The following is a 20,000-nucleotide window of genomic DNA, read 5'->3' as shown; positions in this document are numbered from 1 at the left end:
CATACAGCTGGATGTCGTTTCCTCTTTATCAGTTGTTTCATTTCTCGCGTATGGGTGCTCTTCATCACTCGGCTCTCCCCCTCCTCTTTGCTTATATATATATAGTAGTTAGTTTTAAGTTTTGTTCTGTTCGCTTTCATTTGGTCTGGTTCCTCCTCTTTGTTTTATTCGCGTCAGCGCTGCCTGTGTGATGAGTCTCTCTCTCTCTCTCTCTCTCTCTCTCTCTCTCTCTCATATCATATATATATATATATATATATATATATATATATATATATATATATATAAAAGTCATATCACATTTTTCCGTGATTCATATACATATATCGAGCTACAATGTCCTTTAATATCTAATTCGCTCTACCTCGGAATTAATATATTTTCTTATATGCTTTACCGAAGGGGAATTTTTCTCGATAATAGACTTGCCTGGACCCGGGCGCGAACCCATGGAGCCTTTCAAAATCCAGGAACGTCAATGAAGCTTTTACCTACTACACCACCGGTGGTGTAGTAGGTAAAAGCTTCACTGACGTTCCTGGATTTGAAAGGCTCCATGGGTTCGCGCCCGGGTCCAGGCAAGTCTATTATCGAGAAAAAATTCCCCTTCGGTTGAGCATATATGAAAATATATTAATTCAGAGGTAGAGCGAATTAGATATCAAAGGACATTGTAGCTCGATATATATATATATATATATATTATATATATATATATATATAGATATATGATATATATATACTATATATATATATAATACACACACGTACAATGTAGATATACTATATATATATATATATATACTACTCTCTCTCTCTCTCTCTATCTCTCTCTCTCTGTCTGTGTGTGTGTGTTTGTGACATGGTGTACTAGAGGGCCCAGTCGTCCTTTTGTAAATCCCGTGTCCGTGAACGACTTAAAAGTACCTAAATAACAGTTGTATTTTGATTATCGTAGAAGAGTTGTATAAATAAAGAGAATAAATCTCAAATTTGTTAAATGAGTAAAAATTAAATCTGTATTTGGTTAAATTATCAAAATGACATTCGATGGATAAAGCTGAATTTACTCTTTGACTTCTATCATGTGATCTTCCCTTCTCTGTCTTTTTATTGGTGGATTTTCGTCCCCCTCTTTCTCTCATTTTCCTTTGGACCTCAGAGTTTCATTTACTCTTTTTTGGGGGGTGGGGGGGGGGTGGGGGGGGGTGGGGGGGGCGGGGCAACATTTTAAACTTTTTGGTTTTAATGTTTTTGTGGTCTTGGTTCAATTCCCCCTGGACGTTTGTCGTGGTATTTGTTTATTTTTTTTTATATATATATAATTTGATAGGTGACTCCTCTTTCCTTTATCATGTTTTACTTAGCTGTTTTTGGAATGAAGTTCTGGGTGTAAATATAATGAATAATATAGTAGAGTAAAAAAGAAATACCTTCGTTATTCAATTTAGGAACGAGAGAGAGAGAGAGAGAGAGAGAGAGAGAGAGAGAGATGGAACTAATATAGTTAATATCTTATAATCAAATAGAGGGGAATATGAGACTAAAATTACGAATATAAATCAGAAAGAAAGAAAGAAATTGAAGTCAAACCAAAGATTATAAATTGTGTGAGAATGAAACATGGAAGCGACAGTGAGAGAAATAAAACTAAAAAATATATGAACTGGTATAATAATAAATATCTAAGAGAAAGAGAAAAGGGAAAACAGACAAATAAACGGTTAATGACAGACCCAGGAGCAACCTTTGCGGGTGAAGCTTTGTACAACATTACTCAACTTGTACACGAATAAAACGGAAATGAAAATGTAATGAATATATATTAAGGGTGCGTGAACATCAATGACCACTTCGTTAAAAGAAACCTGGGGTCATTTGCGAGGGGTTTCGTTCAGAGAGGGTTAAAGAACTCTTACAATATGCGTTCTCCGTTTCGTGGTTCTTGATGCATAATTTTAACTTTCCGGGAAAGGATATCAGTGCTGAGTTGCATTTGCTCTGAAAGACTTTTTTTTTTTTTTTTTTTTTTTTTTTTATTATTATTATCTCGGTGGGGTTGATCGTAGGAACATGAGAGGGTAATACTTTTATGGTCAAATGTAGGTTCACTACACCGGTTGATATTACTGCGGGTAGATAAATACGCATACACTATACATAATGTATATGAAGACATATACGTATACATGTATATATACAAAAGTATATGAATGCATGTATGTTTGTATATAATGTACACATAAATACTTAACGTTATATATATTTTTACATTCATATTTTATAAATGCATATGTATGCATGTATGTTTGTATATAATGTATACATAAATACTTAACGTTATATATATTTTTAATTCATCATTTTATTTTAAATTTAAACCAAAAAAAAAAAAAAACAATAAAAAAAAAAACATACAACGCATTATTATTTGATATAAGATATAGATATATAGTATATAATATATATATATATATTATAATTATATATATATATAACTATTTGTTATTTTATTATTATTATTAGTTATTATTTTTATTATTATTATTTATTATTATTATGTATTATTATTATTATTCCCCTTAACGAGGAAGAACTCCCTCAAGATACTGTATAGTGGTAAAATCGCTGCGCCTAAGCCGTGCTTCAAATGTACGACACATGCATATATATATTATATATATATATATATATATATATATATATATAACTATATGTATATGTATATAAAAGGGTGGTAAGGCTCCATGGTGTATGGGAATAGAGAAGGGGTGCCTAAGGAAAGGAAAATGGTCTTATATTAAAAAAAAAATACCCAAGTTTAAGTGATATGATGAGCTGCACTTCCCTGACAGCGCCTCCATATTACTTCCCAATGTAGGCGAGAAAATACGAAGGACTAAATATTTTTATCTTATATTCCGTCAGTCTCTTTCTCGCTCACTTAGAGGGATTTGCCTGTTCACAGTAACTTGATATTTCAGGCTGTGCCACTTTCTTTACCTAGTGCTCGATGTAAAAGATATGTTGTTAACATAACTTGAGTAATCTCTAGTACGTGTCAGATAACATATATTTTCAACTTCAGCATTTACTTAACATCAACGCTTCTTCATGAAATAACTGAGCATATAAACAAAAATAATGAATAGGCTAAGGCAAGGGTCAAGTTGTTGCTAAATATACCTTCATCTTGCAATTAATAACAGAAGAGAATGGTTAGACTGACGCAGTAGAATGCAGTGCAAAAAAGGAGAGATTAAAAATCAGAATAAGGCTGGACTAATAATATGCAGAGCAAAAGAGAATTAAAAAAAACTCATGTAATTGCACTTGCTAAGGGATCCAGGATTAAAATACAGCACTGTGCCACGATTCATATTCTCTTTCTTCCATCTTACTTTCCACCTTCTCATAGCAATGAATTCATGGCGCAAATGTGAGGTTTTATTCCTGTTTCACCTTACAAACTTTCAGCTCTAAATGACCTTATGGATCCCTGAGCTTTGCCTTTGGCCTGAATTTTATATTCTATATCCAAATGATTCTTGCTTAAGTCATGTGAATATTTCCAGTGGGAGAAGCGAATATCATTGATTTTTATATTCTATTTCTAAATGATTCTTGCTTAACTAATGTGAATATTTCCAGTGGGAGAAGCGAATCTCACTGATTTTCCATATATTTTCATTCGAATCCTCAGTCCTCGATCTTTTTTTTTTTTTTTTTTTTTTTTAATCTCAGCTTAGTTTCCTTCAGATCACGGGTCACGGTTAATGAGGAATAGGTAATAAGTCACTCACATGAGACTAATTTCATTTGCATCCTGGGCGGCGAAATTATCCAGGGAATCAATGGAGGTGAATTGGGCGCTTTGGAACGAAGTCCTTATTTTCGTGTCAAACCAGAAATGGCGACGTGTTGCCGGAAAATATATCATGCCTCTAAAAGTTAGGATTTTCAGTGCCAGTATTTTGTATGGTAATAATAATCGTGCCTGACGTTTGAAGATTTATTTTCGATGTGGGTCAAATAAATTTTTTTTGGCCCAATTATAAATTTGTGGGTCAAATGATTAAGTATTTTGTCAAATGATAAGTAAATTGAGTCATGAGTTTTAGTATTTGTTTGTCACTGATAGTCAAATGATTTAAGTATTTGGTCATTTGATTAGTATTTGGTCAAAATGATTTAAGTATTTTGTCAATTTTGATTAAAGTATTTGAGTCACATTTTTGGGGTAGTATTTGTCATTTGAAATTAAGTATTTGAGTCTATTGAGTCATAATGATTAATATTTGGGTCAAATGATTAAGTATTTGGGTCAAATGATTAAGTATTTGAGTCAAATGATTAAGTATTTGAGTCAAATGATTAAGTATTTGGGTCAAATGATTAAGTATTTGAGTCAAATGATTAAGTATTTGGGTCAAATGATTAAGTATTTGGGTCAAATGATTAAGTATTTGAGTCAAATGATTAAGTATTTGAGTCAAATGATTAAGTATTTGGGTCAAATGTTTAGTATTTCGTCAAATGATAAGTATTTGAGTCAATTATCAGGGGTTTGAAGATTTATTTTTGAAGTTGGTCAAATTATGAATTTCTGGTTTCAAATGATTAAGTATTTGGATCAAATTAATTTATAATTTGAGTCAAATTGTCAAGTATTTGAGTCGGATTATCAGAGAACTGGGGAAAATTTCCTTGAGATGCTAAGATCTAAGAGATGAAAAGTAGTGACGCAAAAAATGTAAAAAAAAAAAAAAGAATGCTGTCAGCAGCATCATATGTCTGTCGCCTTTTAAACTTTTGGATGAAAATAATTGCTTTAAAGGAGGTTCGTTTTGCTATTGATGTTTTGATAATAATAATAATAATAATAATAATAATAATAATAATAATAATAATAATAATAATAATAATAATAATAACATCCAGACCGCCAAAGCTCCCAGGAACTTTCGTTCCCCCATCATAGTCCTATTGTGCTGCTATTTCAAAGTCCAGTCTGAGGAATTGATTAAGTTGTTCCAGGTCTAAGTTAGATGAGAATAGGGATTAGAAAAACAAATAACATGTAGAGATTTTAAAAGAGAATAACATAAAGGAATTATAAAGCAAATCACAAAGGATTAGAAAAAAGAATAACATGAAAGGATTAGAATAAAGAATGACATGCAGGGAATACAAAAAGGAGTAACATGAAGGGACTGGAAAGAAATAACATAAAGTGATTAGAGAAAGAAATAACATGAAGTGATTATAAAGATAACATGAAGTGATTTGACAAAGAAATAACATGAGGAGATTAGGAAAAAGAATAACGTGAAGGGATTAGACAACAGAATAACATAAACAATAACAATCTTGTGTAGTTGTTTTGAGTAATAATTCGTAAATTCGAAGGCAAGGTAGATATATCTCATTGTCATCAGTCGTATGTTTTTTTTCCTAATTTTATCTTTGAGAGAGAGAAAAAAGCGAAAACCGAACATGTGCCGTTTAAAAAACGGCAGAGAATTCCACTTTACACGAAGGTTTGCTGAAAGAGTAACAAAGACAAATTACATCAGCATGTTATCAATGCCTTAATCAAGCAAGCTTTTGTTATTCAGATTACGATAAATTTCGAGAATCATTTCACCATGTAGCTCTTGATTTTATTTTTTATTTCGGCGCAGCTAAATTATTTTTAGACAGCCTTTTTTTTAACGCATGTCTTAGGATTTATTTTCATTTTTCAATCATAATAAATGCCCTGGAATTATTTTTAGGTATTCCTTTCATAGATAAATATTTTGAGTGTGTTAAATTTCAGTATTAAAGGGAGATCTTGAGAATTTTTTTATTTCAATCACATCAAATGCATCGAAAGTATTGGTCGTCATTTTTAAAGGATTATGTTGAGTCTGGGTCGTGATGTCAAATATATTAAAATTGTTTTTAGACATAGCTCTACTAAACTTCTATATTATGTTTATTTCTGTATTGAAATCATATCAATATACTGAAATTATTTTCAGACATCCTCTAATTACGGCCAGTCCAGTCGTTAGTGCGTTTCACTCCCTCAATATTTTGGCTTTTCAATTTGCACTGTAACTGATGGTTGTTTATCTCAGACTCCCAAAAGCCTGCTGCTGGTTTCAATGCTTTGAGATTTTAGATGAGGTTGCCAGCCTCATGTTTAACGGCACAGGGCTTGATTTGGAGGTCTCCCGTCTGAGTACTGACCAGAGGTCCCTGTCGCTTTGGACCACTGTAATTGATTCATTCTATCTTAGACGAATTATAGAATAGCAGAAAATTCGAGGTTTTCAGCCAAGATTAGAATAGACGAAGGTGCGTTTTTCATTTTAATTGGACCCAAGGTCACAGACACTTAGCAGAGAGAGAAATGCGCTTATTTGCAGTTCCTTCTTCTTTCAGTGTGATGGATTCAGTCTATCTTAAAAAGAATAATTGAATAGAAACAGACCTTCTTCTTCCCTTTTATTTGTTTATTTTATTTATATATTTTTTTGGCTGGAAAAGGGCATTTGGTTTGGCCTTCACGTGGATCTTTGCATTGGAAAGAGCTATAAAGAACTGGTATGTTTCTTAAATTGTTGAAAACAAAATTACTCCTAAGGTTAAGGTTATTCTAGAAAGCAGAACGCATCTATAAAAATGTTTATATTTCTTGAAAGAATAAGATGACAACAAATTAAATATAAACGTGAATTATATAAAATAACTCTGAGGAAAGAATCAAATGCAAAGCATTCAAAAATAAGCCTAAAAAAAGAAAGAGAAATTTTTCTGTTTTCCGACGGAAATCTGTCCCGGTTTGCCAATAAGCCAGTGAGGCCCCTTCCCCCTCCTCTCTCTCTCTCTCTCTCTCTCTCTCTCTCTCTCTCTCTCTCTCTCTCTCTCTCTCTCTCACCATGTGAGAATTACCGTAAAGCAAATCAAATATTGTCACCGCGCGATGTCATGACTCGTCAACATTTTGAATGACGTCATGGTAACTTGACCGCTCCGGAAATTTTATGCATTTTTGCTGTTGTTATTGTGCTCTAGTAAATAGTGATTGTTGTTTTGGTTTTTATAGGTTATTTTTCTGATGGGTGCTCATATATTCACGCAATTTTTAGTGTTGTTTCGCTGGAATAATAAAATGTTATTTATTTTAGTTTCTGCTCATTTTTCTGCGTTTTTATGTTAGTGTTGTTTCGTGAACTTTGTTTCTTTTATTGTTTTCTATAGACGTTCCATTTTAACAGTGAAGGTGATTATTAGGAAGAAGGAAATCATACCAAATTCAGAAACAGCTTCGCTTCTTGAAAGATAGAAGGTTATATGTAGATACCAGAAGAAAACTTGTGTTGTGTTGATCTCCGACACTGCCTTAATACGAAGAGCACCAGTGTTCGAATCCCTAGAGAGGGCAGAACGATTTACACACTTTTCACTATAAGCCTTTCTGTCAGTTTTAACCTATGCAACGAATTGCTTTTCTGGCAGTTATTTGACTGAAGTGGGTCATAATCTGGGTCGCACCTTCATCCCAAAATACAAGTAGAGCTTATGGGTTATTATGTGTATGTGTATAGATATGCATATTATATATATATATATATATATATATATATATATATATATATATTTATATATATATACGTATATATATATATATATATATATATATATATATATTATATATATAATTGTGTGTGGAGTGTATATGTATGTATATATATTCTAATGTGTATATAAACAAATATATTTATACAATATATCTCCATACCTATAAAACACTTATTCATATATATGTATATATATATATATATATATATATATATATATATATATATATATATATATATATATATATTTATATATATATATATATAAATTTATTTATTAAATCCTCTTGTAAATCCTGTCGCTACGTATTTCCCTTAATTTTTGGGGCCAATTACGAGCAATGCTTGGTTTTCGCTTTCAAAACAAAACTATTACCACTCTTTTGTTTTCCAACCCAACCGAAATATATTTAAATTTCAATATTTTTTTTTCGTGAATTTGTACGTGAGGTTATTGTGAATTTCCACACTAGAATGACTTCCATAAGAGACTTTTGGTTTTTCTATGAATTTGAAATTCCTTAGGTCTCTCTCTCTCTCTCTCTCTCTCTCTCTCTCTCTCTCTCTCTCTCTCTCTCTCTCTCTCTCTTTAATATATAAATCATTTTCTGTCGCATCAGACTTGAAAGTAAACTGTAATTCCGTTATTCTCGCTGAAACTGCAGTTCAACGTTTGAAAAGTGGCGTTCATAATGCACTTAAGATAATCTTTCTAATTGCTTAAAGAAAGTATTTTTAAATACTTTGTTTATCCTCCTAACCCGAAGTTTATGGCCTTTGCTCTTCACGCATCCGGAAAATTAACTTCATTACTTTCAAGAAATTGACATCATATGCCCTTTTATCATTGAGTTACCGTGACAGTTTTTTCCTTTATGAATTAAGGAACGGTTATAAAAGATTATTATTATTATTATTATTATTTATTATTATTATTATTATTATTATTATTATTATTATTATTATTATTATTATAAAAAAAATTCCAATGGACTTTGACTATTACATAATTGAGATATGTCAACCTTCGGTGCGTTGCTCACCAGTTTAAGTAACAATGAGAAAACAATAATTAGAAAATTAGAGAAGAACCTTTATAAAATTACTGCAGCTGAGGCAGCAATCACTTTTAATAAAATATTATTATTATTATTATTATTACTATTATTATTATTATTATTATTATTATAATTATTATTATTATTATTCAGAAAACAGTCTCCTATTCGTGTGCAACAAATCTACAAGGAACATTGACTTGAAATTGAAGCATTTAAAGAATATGGTGTTCGTTAGGTAGATGTTACAGAAGATAAGTGGGATTGCGGATAAGAAGAAAAAAAGAAGGAGAATGAATAAATTAATAGATGCATGCACCATAAAAGACCTTTGTGCTTCTGTTATTTAAGTGTGGATCAAGTACTTACGAACAGTTAACGCCGGATTAACTAGTGCAGAGAAAACCATCTCGAAAGTACGAAAATACTTACTTGGACACCAGAGGGATAGCAATATTTTCAGTTATTCCTTTCAAAGAAAAAGGTGATTACTCTTACGTCTCCAACTTCTCCAAAGTGCGAAAAGGATTTTGATGAAAAAGAAAAATCATATACATGCACAGTATACTAATATTTATCTGAAAGGCACCAACAACAGTATATAACATTAAATAATCGGGTTGATAACCTTAGCTCTTGCCGGTTAGAGTCAGATGCCAAACACTGGATTCCTCGAAGATGCTGAAATGAAAAAACACACAGGACAGCTTACCGGCGCACAATTGGGGTCAGTGACGTGTTTCGAAGATCACGAGTTTCATGTATGTAGCGTGCATGTCTCTTGTGTGAGAATCGGTGAGTGTGTGCGTTCGTAATGGACAGAAAATGACATACAGTCAAGTGGCAAAAGTTGCAAAGGGGGACTCACTGATTTTGGTTGATAGTGTGTGGAACACGCCACAGAAGAGGTGCTGGAAGAGATGTTGCAGGTCCATCAGACAAGGTAACGAGAAACTTTGAAAAGATAACATTTGAAGTGACAATTACTTGAGTCTTGAGAAAGGGAAGTGAGGTGCGACGCACATTCTTTATTGACGAACTTTAATATTTTATGGTGTCATAATTATGGTCTCTATATTTCAGATGGATTCGAAGTCACCTATGGGTTTTTCTCTGACTGATTTTGACTATTAATAAACTATGAATGTCTGGACACTTAGGGGAAAAGGGGGTACTTACTTAAATATGATTTTGAGAGGAATATGATAGTTTAACGTTTCTTTTGTGAATCCGGTTTAATTAATTTTATCCCATTTTTATGTTAGCTAATTTTGGGAAATAAAAAGTATATTTTTGTAACCACGAGAGTTTATATTAGCCTAGTTTGAAACCGATTTTCAGTCAACTCCAGAGATGGCTACGTTACCAGTTAGTTAGATGTTTTGTTTTCATTTGTTTAAACGAATGTCATTTGACCTCGTTAGAGATTTTTCCTGTTATATATATATATATATATATATATATATATATATAGATATATATGATAGATAGATATATATATATTTATATATTATATATTATATATATATAATCATATATATATATCATATCTAATATATATATATATCTATCTATAGATATATATATATATCTTTATATATAATATCTATATTATATATATATCTTATATATATATAGATATATATCTATTACATATATATTAATATATATTATATATATATATATATATATATATATATATATATATAACATATACATATATAATTCAGTAGATGAAAAACTTATTCATATGGAACAAGCCCACAGGGGCTATTGAAATGAGATTCAAGTTCCCAAAAGAATATGATTTCCATTAGGAAGCAGTAAGACGAGGTTAACGGGAAAAAATAAATTTGTCATTAAATATATAAAAATGTTATTGAAAATGCAAGGAAAATTGTAATTTGGTAGTTCATGTAATTGCGTACGCCACGCCACTCGTACCAACACGTAGACACCACACACGAGGTTTTAAATGTATGTGTGAGGTAATACTATTGTGGACATAAATATTATATATAATATATATATAATATATTAATTATATATATAATAATATATATAATATATTATATATATATATATATTATTATATTTATATATATATATTATATATATAAATAATATAATTTATATATATAATAAGTATATAATATATATATATATTAATATATATTATATATATACAATATATAGACATATAATATATATAGTTATAATATTATATATAATATATATTATATATATAGAATATATATATATATAATTCAGTAGATTGAAACTTATTTCATATGGAACAAGCCCACAGGGGCTATTGAAATGAGATTTAAGTTCCCAAAGAATATGAGTTCCATTAGGAAGCAGTACGACGAGGTTAAGGGAAAAAATAAATTGATAAATTAAATATAGTAAAAAATGGGTATGAAAATGCCAAGGAAAATTGTGAATTTGGAGTTATTGTAATTGCGTACGCACTCACTCGTACACACGTAGACACACACACACGAGGTTTTTAAATGTATGTGTGAGTATAGTATGTGGACATAATATATATATATATATATATATATATATATATATATATATATATATATATGTATGTATATATATATATATATATATATATATATATATATGTATATATATATATATATATATATATATATATATATATATATATATTATATATATATATATATATACAGGTAATGAAAATGAGAGAGTAGCATCATAACATTAACATTTATTAACAATGAATAAATAATTAATCAATCAAGTAATCAAGTCTTACAGACTAACTCAAAAAACCCCGAACAGTAAAATGTCTAATAGTAATGGTAGTCATCATTAGTCACCAAAAAGTCTACACCCATCTGGGAACTCTTTGTCCCCCTCCATTGCCAGTTCTGCCAGAACCGTCTGTTTCAAAGACACAGAACACATCCCAGTAAGTACACACACAAGATTAACAATCATAGGTTAAATATTGGATATTCTTGAAAATGTCAAACAGACAACAAGCCGCTCTTTGGCTAAAGTAATCTTAACACTCACCCAAGCAACCGGACACTTAAGCACACTTAATAAAAAACTCCCGGCGAGCGCCACGGCATCTTGCCTTTCTCTCAAAGACGCCTCTATCAAAATCCCCCCATAGACTTGCGTATGAAACTATTAAAGGGAAGAGGCGCACACGCACATACGATTGCACACTTCGTTAGCGCCTCACGATTCTAGCTGCATCCAGTTTCACAAAGGCACTTTGAGAAGAGTTCATAAACTGTCGCGCATTGACTTGTCTAACAAAGCAGTTTTATCTCACGCCATCCCTAGAAACTCATTCATCAGCTTTCTCGGGTCGTTGCTTCTCACTGTTCTCCACATTCCATAGGCAATATACTATTAATCAAAAACCCTAGGCCTACACACATATATAATATTATATATATATATATATATATATATATATATATATGTATATATATATATATATTGTTCCAGTTAGGAGCATCACACCAATATCTAGGACACCCCCCTCCCCCCAAAAAAAGTCCCCTTTCCTAAAATACCATTCCCTCTGGTAACTGGCCCAACGATTGCGCGCCAAGACAGAGGGTCGTTCGGACCTTAAAAGCATCGCATATAGGCCCATCTTCGCATGCGATTATGGAGCACAGATTCGGACGATGGAGCCAGCCAGTGGAAGGAGGGTCTTTCTCTCACGGAAACATTTTATATAAAAATATATTTAATTTTCATCCTCTCTCTCTCTCTCTCTCTGCGAAATAGTTTCAGTGAAATTTATCCTAGATTCTCTCTCTCCATCGGTCTCTACGAAATACATTTTCAATGAAATTTACCTTTGATTTTCAGTCCTTCTCTCTCTCTCTCTCTCTCTCTCTCTCTCTCTCTCTCTTTACGAAATAGATTTTCAATGAAATTTAACCTTTATTTTCAGTCCTACTCTCTCTCTCTCTCTCTCTCTCTCTTTACGAAATAGATTTTCAATGAAATTTACTCTGTATTTTCAGTCCTACTCTCTCTCTCTCTCTTTCTCTCTCTGCGAAACGTCTTACACAAAAATATATTTAATTCTCTCTCTCTCTCTCTCCTCTCTCTCTGGCTCGTGTGGGGGGAGGGGGGGGGGGGGGGGCGTGTGATGCCGTTAAAGGTTGAGGAGGAACAACGTCACGCGCACGGAAGAACTTTTATTGGATCCCTTATGGTGCGTAATTTCCCCCGCCATAACGTCCCCGATGGAGAGGAAGTTATTGGATGGTGGAAAATATTCACTTATACGCCGCAAGAAAGATTATGCCTTCCCACCCCCCCCCCCCCCCCCCCCCCCCCCCCCCCCCCCCTTTTTTTTTTTTTTTGTCATTTCAGTTATCATTGTTTTATATATAATTTTTTTCTTCTTATACGGTTAGTTTTTGTCGCCGAGTTCCTTTGAGTGAAACTTCGCTGGTGTTTAACTGGAGATTTCGCAATTAATGATAAACGGGAGGTATGGATAATTAACGAGAAACGGGAGGTATGGACGATTAATGATAATCAGGAGGAATGTACAGTTAACGAGAAACGGGAGGTATGGACGATTAATGATAATCAGGAGGAATGTACAATTAACGAGAAACGGGAGGTATGGACAGTTAACGATAAGCGGAAGTTCATGGCAATTATTAATACACGGGAGGTATGGAAAATGAACGAGAAACGGGAGGAATGTACAATTAACGAGAAACGGGAGGTATGGACAATTAGATAATAAACGGGGTTTTTTGGACAATTAATGATTAACGGGAGGTATGGACAATTAACGATAAATGGTAGGTATGAAAAATTAATGATAAACGGGAAATATAAGATAGGCGAGGTATCCTCGTGTTAAATGAAGAATTAGAGAGATCAGAGAAATTAGGCTGTAATTGTGAGCGGAAGATACAAGAAAAGTAAAGACAAAAGCAAGGCAAAACAAAAGTACAAGTGAGAAGGAACGGAGAACAGCCACAGCAGAAAACGAGAAGAGAAATTCAAGAAGAGTGGGACAGATGAATGGAAGATAGCAATAACGTTAAAAGGGAGAGAGAAGGCCGGCAAAAACAGTCAAGAAATGGAGGACGAGGAGAAGGGAAGGGAAATGAAACAAAGAGATGAAAAATTAAGACCAAGAAGAGAGTAAAAGCTGAAAAGAAAGATAAGCTGTCAATCAAAGATAAAGGAGGAGAGAGTAAAAGTAACCACCTTTAAAAATGAAGTGGGAAATAAAGGAAAGAAGATTTATAAAACCAGGGAAGAGGAAATAGTAACAATGAAAAACGAAACAAAAAATAGAGTAAAGGATAACAGAAAAGTTGGAGACTAAAAAGCAAGAACTTCAGAAGACCTAAGAATCAAGGAAGGTGAGAAACGATAACAGAAAGATATAGAAGAGAGAGAGAGAGAAAAAAAGTCGAGGTAGGTAAGACGACAAACTACACGTAAAAAAGGAAGTGAGGAAAAATGTAAGAAAAAACGGATGAAATGGTGTAGGCGGGAACGATAAAAAAAAAAAAAAAAGAATGAAAGAAAGGGAAGAGGCAAGAAGAGAATTTTATTTGATTTTGGAGGAATCAAAGTGATGGCAATAAAACTATTTTATGCTTTGCTCCTCCATCGGGGCATATGGCAAAACATCTGCGGAGGATTTTTTTATTCTCTCTCTCTCTCTCTCTCTCTCTCTCTCTCTCTCTCTCAATCTAAAATCTCTCTTTCTCTCTCTTCTACGGGACTTTCAATTGAAATAATATTGATTCTTCTCTCTCTCTCTCTCTCTCTCTCTCTCTCTCTCTCTCTCTCTCCGAAAGGGACTTTCAATGGAAATTATATTTGATGTTCATCCCCACACTCTCTCTCTCTCTCTCTCTCTCTCTCTCTCTCTCTTTGCAAAAAATGTATAGTGAAAATAAATTTTATTTCATTCTCTTCTCTCTCTCTCTCTCTCTCTCTCTCTCTTTGCAAAAAATGTATAGTGAAAATAAATTTTATTTTCATTCTCTCTCTCTCTCTCTCTACGAAACACATGCAATTAAAGTGATATTTGATTCTCTCTCTCTCTCTCTCTTCTCTCTCTCTCTCTCTCTCTCTCTCTTTGCAAAAAAATATAAAATGAAGATATATATCATTTTCTCTCTCTCTCATCTTTTCTCTTCTTCTCTCTCGTTCCTCTCTCTCTCCCAAACACATGCAATGAAAGTTATATTTGATGCTCTCTCTCTCTCTCTCTCTCTCTCTCTCTCTCTCTCTCTCTCTCATAAAGGCATAATAGCAGTAATAAGACCGTTAATACTGAAACGGGCAAATAAGCGGTCGCTATATTAAAAACAGCAATAAAACCGTAAAGCCCTAATCAGGGAAATACCAATCTCCAATCATCCTCCAATCGGCCACAATAAGGGAAGAGAGGAGATTGGCTATGCATTGGACAGTATATTATTTTCAGGAAATGAAATGAAACTATCACAGCATATTACTCTCGTTCATTTGGCCCTTCATAATTTTATTCCATTTTGCTTCATCGAAGGAAGGGGGGGGGGGGGGGGGGGCTGTCGGGGCGTTTGAGCTTGTGGGCGGTGTGTGGGGGGCTAAGGGAAATATGGATATTGTTGCTGCTTTCGATTCAGTTTTATGTATTTTTTGTAGTTTCTTTTTTTTTCTGTTGGATGTGGATAAGTCTGGGTTGGAGAGCTATTGTCGAATTCAACGGGAAAATGAATGTGGCGGTTGAAATACATTTAAATACGTTTTAATAATTGAATGTTTTGTTATACATAATAGTTTTGTCTGCAGTAGGACAAGCGACGGGGTAATGCGCACGATGGCTGTATTTGGATTTGTTTTTTAATGCATTATGTTATCCAGTAAAATATTTGAGTTCATATGTAAACATTTGAGTGGTTGGTGGGGAGAGAAAATTGCTTGGAAAGATTGTAACTTCTTCGTTTGATTACAATTTTATATATTTTGGTTATTCTCTACAGCAACGAAGACGAATGAGATGGGTTTCGTTTCGTCAGTATGTGCTTTTGTTTACGCGTGTACTTTGTTTACGCGTTTACAAAATATCCCAAGAAGGGATGTGGATAGTATGAATTTGAATGAATTTGAGTGAACCCGGTCATTGACTGGTAGGGGGTGTTCATCCTCTCAGTGGCTTGGTTAAACTAAGGTATACTTAGCTTTCTCTCTGCTGAATGTAGGCGGTTTAGTTGAATACTGATGAGATTTGATCATTTTTCTTGGAATCCGTCCCACCCATTTCTATTTTGTTTATTTTGTTCATTGAAACGGGAGGTCTCTAGTATTCTCCAAAGGAAACATTAGAGTCACATCGTGTTTTGTGATGTGGTCTTAAAAATTCCACTGATGAAGCTCTCTCTCTCTCTCTCTCTCTCTCTCTCTCTCTCTCTCTCTCTCTCTCTCTCTCTCTCTCTTTCTCTCTGGTTGGTTTGGTGTTTGCTTCTCACCTAGGTGGTCGGGGGTTCAATTCTCGGCCATTCCATTGAGGAGTGAGAGATGTGTATTTCTGGTGATAGAAGTTCACTCTCGACGTGGTTCGGAAGTCACGTAAAGCCGTCGGTCCCGTTGCTGAATAACCACTGGTTCCATGCAACGTAAAAACACCATACAAACAAACAATCTCTCTCTCTCTGGTATTTAAATTTGTTACTAGAACTTTTCAAAACGTTTTGATGTAAAGAACAGTCTTAGGCGGCAAAATGAACACACACGAATGAATAGTAAATTTAACACTTTTTGGAAGTGAAGTGTGAATGTTGAATGCCAATGCATCAAAAAGGATTGAAGCTGCATTTATAAATCGTTTGCGTAGTACTTATGCAGTGAGGATGTATGTAAGGATTAGTTTCTTAGACAATGTAAAAAGGTAAGCCTAAATTAAAAAACGGTTCCTTGTGCTTTTAGGTGTTTTGGCCATGTGTAGAAAATGAAAGGCTGGGATTTGATAAAATGGCCAAAAGTCTTGAGTGCTAAAGACGAAAAAGGAGACTGAAACTTTTGACTAGAAGCTGTGGGAAGCATTTTGAAACAGGTGTTAAGTATTCAGAGTAAGGGAACATGCAGGATGCAGCAGAGTGCCGCAGTGCATGTAGGTGGATTGTGGTCGATGCATTGCTAATGAACTAATGTGTAGGTGTTTAAATCAGCTGATTCTGTCGAAGCTCTGTACAGAGAATTTTTACCATAAAATGAAAGTCATTTATTAATAAAAGACAATGTTAATTGTCTTAAGTCAGTGGTTCCCAAACTGGGGGTCCATGTAGCAGAATGCAGGGGGTCTTAACCTGAGGATATGTATGTATAAAATCAAAGGAGTTTAGTGGGTAGGCAGCCAGTGGAGGCTACTTACAGGTGGTTGGTGGGCCATGGACAAGTATCCTGCATGGGAAGTGGGTAACGACCAGATAAAGTTAGGAAAACACTGCTCTAAGTATACATTCTGTATGCAACAATTATAATTTATCGGTAATAACCTCCAGGGTTTAGACTAGCATCCCTAAGTGTCTTGCACGACTAGGTCCTTTATTATTGTGTAGGATTAAGATCCTTTGGTCCGACTTTGGGGGTGGTAGGTAACGTCCGTAAGGTCAGGACCTATCGTCTCGACTCCCTCGTAAGTTACTTTCAGTTTTGATTCTTTGCACTGATAGTATGCACACACACACACACACACACACACACACACACACATATATATATATATATATATATAATATATATATTACATATATATATATATATATATATATAATTCATTTAATGTAGATATCTTTTCCCCTTGGGGATCGGTGGGCTCTTTTAAGTTTTTATTTTTTTATTTTTTTATTTATTTTTTTGCTCATTCATGTGCTTTAGTTTTTGAGGGAGTATTTTTGCAATGACATTGCGAGGCATATGACATTTCTTGATACTGACCCATCCAAATACTGATCACTGCCAGCAATGCCCACCAACGTCTTCGGATTTCCCCTACGACTTTTATTTGTAAACAACTTTTACCCATATCTTGTTCCATGTCTTTTCCTTAAGGCCAGTGTTCGGAAGGACAGACAAGAGCTTCTTTTAACACGTGTGTGTGTGTGTGTTTGAATATGTGTGCGTGTGTGTGTTTGAATAAGTGTGTGCGCATGCATGTTAAACTTTGCGTATATTATATAAATGCGAAGACCGATGATTAAAACGTCATTTCCAGCAGTGATACGTCCATCTTAAAAACAAATCTGAAAAATCCTTAAGAATTATTTCCGCTGATATATTACGAATCCTTTCCTCCTTCATCTGTCTCGCTTTCGCCTCTGATCATTTTTATATTAATCATCTGAACATCTTCACTAATTAAGCGATTGAAATTTTTATGAAAAAGAACTTCACAAGGAGTCGTTCCCTGTCGCAACACTCCGGCCATAAAGAAATGGATAAAAGAGAGAGAGAGAGAGAAGAGAGAGGAGAGAGAGAGAGGAGAGAGGAGAAAATGGAATAAAAGTATAATTGGATTCGACGAAAGGGTAGAAGAGGGTCCTTCTCACAGGGGATAAATTGATGAAAAAGACACAGAGAGAGAGAGAGAGAGAGAGAGAGAGAGAGAGAGAGAGAGAGAGAGAGAAGGATTAAAAGACAGATAAAAATTGCAATAATTGAGACACTGAAGCACTCTCGAATGTAACGTAAGGTGGAAGTATATTACAATGAAAATATAAAAGAAAAATCCGTTTATGCATAAAGTATATTGAAATAAAATATAGTGGAAGTATTAGCGAATTGAAGTAATATCGATGATTGATAACTCCAAGGGGGTTTGTGGGACTGTTGGGGGGTGGGGGAAGTTTAGGGCCATGGCTCTCATGTATTTATAATTATATTTCTTAATACATTTTGACACACTATTAGTCACTCTTCTCTTCTCTCTCTCTCTCTCTCTCTCTCTCTCTCTCTCTCTCTCTCTCTAAAGCTGTGGCCCACAAACGTCAACTACTAACCATGTTTTTAAATAAATAACATGATTTTGAAATAACATAAGATAAGAATTACAGAAAGAAATAAGTTGAAACATAGGTAGAAGTAGTTACGAAATGCACTTAAAGGAAGTTAAAGGAGAAACGAAGATAAATATCAATTAAAGATAGAATGATCATGGAAATGAAACCAGATCAAACCTTTCATATCTCCTCAAAATGGTCTTAAGAGAATTCTCTTTGTCTGATTTGTTGTTCCAGACTTGATGAAGTTTTAATTATTAATTGATATGTGATCTTATGGTGACATTTGATCGCTTATGAGGGACCCCTCTCCGTAAGATGCAAAAGATGTTTTTGATTTTAGTGATATAAAGCAGATGGTCTTACCTCAGAGATACAATTTCATTAAGGTAAACTGATATATTTGGTGGAACCACAACATTATCATTAAAAGAAATTCATTTATATATTATGAATAAAGGATAACCCTGTGTTATGCAAATGAAGTATTTGGTTTTAGTGATGCAAAGCAGATCTTTTCCTAGGGATGCAATTTCATTAAGATGAATTTACATCTTTGGTGGAACCACAAAACCGTATTACGAAAAGATATTGAATGAGTCTGCCTAAACGATCCACCTAATGGAACGATACACGATTACTAATTTGATGAAAAATTTTTTTGTAAAGGAAGTAGATATATTTCGTTTCAGCAGAAATATGCAGGACGTGAAAACAGTTTTATAATCGGTCTTGCCGGTTAATTAGATCATCACAAAATCATAATTTTTGTCCCCTTACCAGAAACTCTAATGTTAACACAAATGTTGTCATTGGTTTTACCCAAAAATCTCATTTACAACAGAAAAGTTATCATTAAGTTTACAAATAATGACTTGGGTATCATTCGTTTTGCTAAAATCAACTTTATTGAAAGAAAAGTTGTAATTAGTTTTACAAGACAGTATCCATATCCAAGAAATACTGCTGGTTCCACCAAAACAGCTATGTGAAGTGAAGAGGCTTATTATTGATTCTTATGAAATTCCACATTATCAAAAGTGTAGTTGTAAATCATTCCGTCAAAATCCACAGTATTGAAAGAAAACTTACAATATTGGTTTTACCGAAAGTCAGATTATTTAAAGGTGTTATGAAAATATTTTCCATTAAAGATTTTACAATTGGCTTTTCCATGGAACAACATTTTAAGGGAAAATATATCAGATGTAAAATGGACAAAGGTTTTACCAAAATCGTCCTTGTCAAAAGAAGTAGTATTCCTTTTTTTTAGGGAT

This window comes from Macrobrachium nipponense, chromosome 33 (assembly GCF_015104395.2).
Source record: "Macrobrachium nipponense isolate FS-2020 chromosome 33, ASM1510439v2, whole genome shotgun sequence".
NCBI classification, from domain to species: Eukaryota; Metazoa; Arthropoda; class Malacostraca; order Decapoda; family Palaemonidae; genus Macrobrachium; species Macrobrachium nipponense.
Note: the sequence above shows the minus strand (reverse complement) of the source record.